Source organism: Trichomonas vaginalis, chromosome V, assembly GCF_026262505.1.
Source record: "Trichomonas vaginalis G3 chromosome V, whole genome shotgun sequence".
Classification (NCBI taxonomy): domain Eukaryota; phylum Parabasalia; order Trichomonadida; family Trichomonadidae; genus Trichomonas; species Trichomonas vaginalis.
Window position 1 is genome coordinate 10,734,728 of NC_067207.1, and position 7,048 is coordinate 10,741,775.

A 7,048-nucleotide genomic window follows, 5' to 3' on the forward strand; every position below is an offset into this window, starting at 1 on the left:
TCGAGAGAGATTGGACGAAATTTATTGCATAAAGGTACCAAAACGATTGAGATCTGGATTTCTGATTGTACTGGTTTAATATACATCTTTTAGATTATAGCTTGTCATGAACTCCAGACCGCTAGATATCTACTGTTAGTCAGTTTGATGTAGCTTTTGTGTTTGTTCATTTGTCTTCATTGTTCTTTTGGCGATTAGGAATTAGATAAAATCATGTTATCTCGAGTATTTTTTTAGCTCAAAATTATATTATAACTATTTTTCCTTCGGTGTTGTACTGTCTAAGAATGCAAAAGTCCCCGATATCGAAAATTGAGTCTAATTAAAATATTGAATAAAATCAAAATTTTATTTATAAAATTCGCTTAAATTTGCTTGTATTATATCCAGTATCATCATTTCATGTCCTGCCAACTAACAATTCTAGAAACAGGCTTTCACAATTTCATTGTCTCCAAAACTTTCACAATCTATTGAATATGAATTATTTTTGAATAACTTGCGCCTATAGTCATTGATAGGTTATGCAGTACATGTATTATAATATGTCTTGTAAACTGTAAATATTTTTTTCTGAATAGTGACAAATAAGATGCTTTCATTTATCCCCGGACAGGAATCAAGTTGTTTCTGAAACAAAGTTAATTCACATTTTTTCTTATTTTATAGGCAAAGCATATCATTTACATAACACTTTTTGGGGAAACGTTATAAGAAAAATATTCAAAGAGATTTTCAAATGCGTACTTTTTCCAATTTTATTCTTGAATGTTGACGAGATTGTTTCCTATTGATAAGCATGGATATATTTTTAAGAGACAGATAGGCCGGTTGCTTTGCGAATTGCTATCCTTGTTATGACACAATTATCTCAACAGAAATTATTTTGCAAGGTTGTCAATATTAAACTCGTTTCCTCAAAAGAAGATTCTTCTAACATATAGACAATTCTACCAAAAAACTGAAATTGAGCTCTTATTTAAGGTTTCCCAGTCCAAACAGTTGTTAACATTTATTAACCAGTTTTACCGAAAATAACTATATAGTGCATCATTCTTGGTATTGCAACAGAACAAATCACTAAAAGTATATTTTAATGTTAATATTGGTGTATCCTAAAAGGTGCAGTTTGTTATTTTCGAAGTTACGTGTTGTATGGAGATGATGGCAATTTGCCCATCCCAGGCGGGCTCTTTGTCAGCTTTTGTCACTGTTTTTGTCGTGCAACTATGTTGGTGCATGTTTGCTCAATGGGGTCTACGATATTAAACCAGCCAATCTTACTTCGTTGATATTGAGATATAATCAGGATAAGCTGCAGACTTTGGATTGCTCCAGTTGACTCTCGAAAACCAAATGCTATTCGAGGTTCACATAGCATAATTAGTTTTCCACCTCCAGATAAAACTAGGAAGATTCTTCCTTATGTATTCCTTTGTTGCAAGTGCATGTGTTGGAGTTTGGTGGTGGAGCAGTTTGGTTATGGGTTATTATCAAACACTTGGGAAGCTCCCGTTTTCCTGAGAAGCACAAAAACAAGAAATGGAAAGAGCGTATGTTAAAAATGGCAGAAATTCAAGATCCTACCTGAATTATGACTTGCAAAAACACCTTATACTGAAAAAAAATATTTCTTGAATCCAGCGCAACGTTTGGACAATGAACATATTGTAAATTATCTGGCTAATTATAAAACTAAGTCAAAGATGCAGGCAATCTTCGATTTTAAACTCGAAACTGTCATTTCACTCACTTGAACCAAGTCTGCGTACCGGGCGTATATCAGCACCATACAAGCTAGGAAGTTCATTTTCTAGTTACATTTCATGCAACTTCAGTTGTCGTGATTACTAATAGAATGGACTTATGACATGCGTTTTGTCGTTATAATAATAACAAAAGTATATCTAAACTTTAGATTTTGTTTCAATAAGAAATGAAAGTTCTAAAATCGGATGAATTACTTTTTGTAATTAATAACCCTTTCGGCATTAGTTGACCTTCTATTGCATCCCCATTTTTTTATTTTTGAATTCTTTTGTTTGGGTAAAATCATAGAAGGAATTGAATTATCAACCGAAGATAGTATTATTCTAATTTTTAAGCAAATTATACAATGTGATGAGACACAATTGGTCAAAAAAAATCTCGAAATAAAAGAAAACCAATAATCGAATTCATGTTTGCTTTTTATTAAGTATAGGATAGATGCTTTTAAAATAAATACAGATAAGCAAATTAATAAAGTATAAAAAGACTAGAAGAAAAAGTAAGTCATGACAATAATATTCTCTACCGAAAACAATCGTTTCGTTTCGAAAAAGATTTTCGAACTCAGAATCGGATGGTGCGCAGTTTCTTAATTAAATCTGAAATAACTTTATCAATTTATGAAATCAATTTGCTAAATATTGAAGGATCGGTTATTTCTTCTGTTTGAAGCGGTTCCTTTTGGAGGAAATCTGAACAAAACTTCGCTATTGCTGATGGAATCTTTGTATTACCGTATATCCCAGATGTCATTCGTTTATGCATATTATTTATGTATCATTCCGCTTCTTTTACGTTCTTTTGTATATGTAATCTGATTGTTGTATTCTTGATGAATGGTAGAATGTAATGTTAAGAAAGATAAACATGGTTCAAATTGGGGAATAAGATTGACTATATTTTGATATATGACAATTTTCAAAGAAGCATTTGGTGAACTAAACAGAATCCCTCAAAAGTGAAAATGATTGGATGAAGAAAGAATCCTCTGAAGCATTGCCATTGGTGTCGCAATTACGTATTGGAATATGTTTACACTAAATATACCACAATTGTTGATTGAATAGCCACGATTGAGAACAAATCTTTAAAATCTATCGGCCTCACGAGAGTAGCGTGTTGTAAGGCCGTGCATAAAGCCAAAAACTGTACACAAATGGTATATATTGTACATCAGGTGTTTTTTGAAGATTTCTCTTGCGGAATGTTTCAAAATCCCTCTGAATTAATAAAATGAGATATAGCAACGGTTTTAAACTATCAGAAATCGCCCCTACATAATAAGTTAACTCACTCGTCTGATTGAGAAATCTTTGATATCCCAAGTTTTGGAGTGGTAGGCACATTTGTTAAATTAATCAAATTGATGACTAATTGAGGAAAATTGAATGTTCCAGAATTACTGAAAAATTCATAATAACTGCTAGAAATTAAATAGTGATAATGTCAAGCATTTTGGAAGATTATGGGCTGTGCTGTGCATTGCAAGCAAGGAAGTAAATTTATGTCATTAACATTGAAGATGATCAAAGAACGATATAAATTGAATAAGTAAACAATTCTTGAATTAACGTGCTTTAATTTATTTGATCGGATAGGAAATATTATAATATTATAAAGAATATGCAAACTTTGCAATTTTATAAAAACTGAGGTGTAGCTTCAGAAAATCATGATATAGAATTTTTCTAATATAGTGTCCTGGAAAATAATAAAAGTAAAATAAAAATATTACGCAATAAATATAATGTGAAATAAAGCAAACTTGAATAATTATTACGATACTGCAATAACTTAATATTTAATATTAAAATTAAATTTAGTTAAAAATTAGATAGATAAGTGCGTATATATAGTTAATAGTTGTACAATATTCAAATTTCTTAATAAAGCCGAAATCTGTCAGATTTGAATTTAACATTTCAGATATTCGTGAAAGCGCAATATGAGAAACATATATAAGTTGGTGACGGTTCAAATAAAAATATAAAATTTCATGTCAAAAAAAAAACTTTTGGATTGAAATTCTTCATTAATCTTATATTAATAAATTTAATATGTCTTGGGCCAAAAATGATAGTTAATTTACGTCAGCAAGATGTTATACCTTGTCAATATATTAAAATCAAAAGTCTCATCACACTTTCCATGCCTCGATTTTTAAAACTGTTTTAAAAATGGAGACTTAATATGGAAATAGTGATAGAGACTAAGATTACGACCGACTATTTCAGAGGATTGGAGTTGCCACTCAATCTCTGACAAGTCTGAAGGTAATCGTTTGCAAAATTATTTTTGGACATTCAATTATGTATTTGTTCTTCAATAAGTATAATTTTTCTATACCTATAGTTATGCTAGAATACATTTTCTATTATAGGATTTTTGTTCAGTCATCTTGAAATATGAAATGAATAATTGATTATTTCCGGATTAAAAAGTGTTTTTCTTCTATCGCATTTAGGGTGATATTTCATCAATGAACGACTGAATCAAATAAATATTGCAAAAAAATTGAATCGTATCAAACTGTACACTGTAATTATCGAACTTGTTTGATTTCAAAGGATCATCTATTTTTGACTGAAAATACATTAACTGGCATTTTTCTTAAAAAATATTACTCAAACTTTCTTAAAATCCAAATGGTTCATGCTTACTTGATGGTAGTTCCTGAAGTTGGTTTTGTTGCAAAGTGGATCAACTGATTTAAAAACATTCTCGTACTAGTTGTTCAGAAAGCTTGTGAATCAACTCTTCTATAATTGTATTTTGTAAAAAGGTTCGTTATTAATCTCTTAAATAGAAATGTTTCTTGAAACCTCTTCATTTTCGAAGCATCTACTACAGTTGCCAAAACGTCATTCAGAACACTAAAAGTGAGAATTCTGGAGAAAATCGATAAGGAATAAATGGAAGAAAATCAAAATTTTGATTTTTAGTCCCGACTTTTATAACGAGGTTTATGACATGGGATCTCAATTTTTGACATGTATGAAAAAGAGAAAGACTAGGATATGTTTTTCCAAAAAACTGGATACAATGGTGTCAGCTATATTTGATTAGGAAATTTATGGTCATGAAGATAGATTGCGGAGTTTGTCTCGTTTCGATATAGCTCTTTATTTGATAAACCTTCCATATAAACTATAACAAATGATTAGGAACTATTTGTTTTATGAATGGCTGTAAGCACTTCTTATTAATAATCATGTTAGTTTCAGTATATTCAAATTCATGATAATATTGTTATTGTGTTAGGTATGAAGGGTCTTAGTGATATTTTTTAGTTACGTCTATATCATTATGATGAAGGTTTGATATTTTCACATCTTCTATATATATGATGATATTAAATTTTTTCTTAACGTTTTTTTAAGTCAATGAATTCGTAAGAAGCGCGACATATATTAAATAAATTAGTAATTAAATATTTATATACTAACATTTTAAAATTAACATTATTTTAAATATTATTTTTTATTCTTTTAGTATAAGAAGCTATATATAGATGATTTGTCAGATATTCCGGGATTAATTAACATTGTGTTAAATCCTGAATGGGTTAAACTTCAATTGTAAAATGAAGATGTGATATTATACAATGAATCTGAAAGCCGAAAATAGTAATGAGGGTAATAAATAATATAAAGATAATTTAATTTTCATGAATCAGTGGCAGTCTAATCATAGACCTATAAACGAGAGAAGAAATTTGGAAAGATTATAAATGGAAAATAAAAAAAAAAAAAAAAAAAAGGGTGTGGGGGCTTCCAGCTTCGTGCTTTCTAGCCCGGTGAAGATGTTTAGTATAATGAAGTTTTGATTTTCGCAAATTGTTGTCTTCTGCGGGTCGAAACATTATATAATGTGTCGCTTTTTCACAAATTAATATATGTTTTATGTTTTGTCAAGCTTCTTCGTAATGAGTGTAAATGACCAAAAAATATAATTTAGGGTAGAAGGTTAGATCTAACCTCTTTTCTAACCTGCTTTTCTAACGCTGCTTGAATTTGTCATGATTTCATCGTATGTTTTCGTCATGATTTTCGTAACTGTTTGATGTCAGACTTCTTCATGTATTGAGTGTAAAGGACCGCAAAAATAAAGTTTACGGTGAAGAGGTGAGATATCACCTTGTTTTCTCACTCTTTTCTCACTTGCTAAGTTCTTGTTAATTTTTGTCAAGACTTCTTCGTAAATTTTTGTCAGACTTCTTCGTACTGTTTAGTTTCGTTAATCAGACAAAATAAGTTTGGGTAGAAGGGTGAATTACACTGTTTTCTACCTCATTTTCCTACCCTCATGAAATTTTTTATATTCATGTACATGCTTTTGTTCAAGACTTCTTCTTAAAGTTTTGTCAAACTTCTCGTAAAATCAGACAACTTAAAAATATTTATATTTTAGTGAAGAGGTAGTCTACCTGTTTTTTCTACCATGTTTTTCTCACACCTCTTGAATTTCATGAATTTCTTTCGTTACATGTTTTGGTTCACTTTTCTGTCACTTTCAGGAAAATAGATACTAATTTTAATATAGTACTATAATGGGAAATGAATTTTACAAAACCCGTTACCGTTCTTTGGAAATAAGATAATGAAAGTATTATTTGAGAGAACTTAAGAAACTACCGAATGGTCTAACTTTGTAGAGTTCGTTTCGTGTGGAATTTCTATATATTCCATTTGTGCCATATAATATCCCAGCTCAAGATTATATGCAATGGACTCTCTACAACTATATGGACCGTCTCAACACTATACCAGACAAAACAAAATACTTGTAGTTGAGTTAAAGAAGGACTATAGTGTAAGATGGAACGTTTATACCATTAGATACAAAAAATATTTGTGAGAGAGGATTTTTGAAAAAAGCAGAATATATAGATGGGATGTAGATCTGCTAGACTATTATAGTGTTCTATAAGGAGTTATTGACATTGAAGCACTTTATGTCAAAGTTTTTTTATATCTTAACTATACAATGTTTTCAAAGAGGACATGAAAAATATATGAGGGTATGAGTTTGTGAGATGTCATTGGACAGGATTTTTATGAAAATATAAAGACAGGAAAATGTTTTCTTTTATAGTGGACCGCCGAGTCTATAAACATGGGATTTTCAATCCAGTAGATTGGCTTTTGAGAGACTCTTTAAAAACTTTAGACGTTTTACATAACATGCATTGCTTTACTTTACATCCGATAAAGTGGTTTTGGAAACCGTTATGGATGGTTAGAGGACATAACATACTATGAGTTTATATATGACAAGA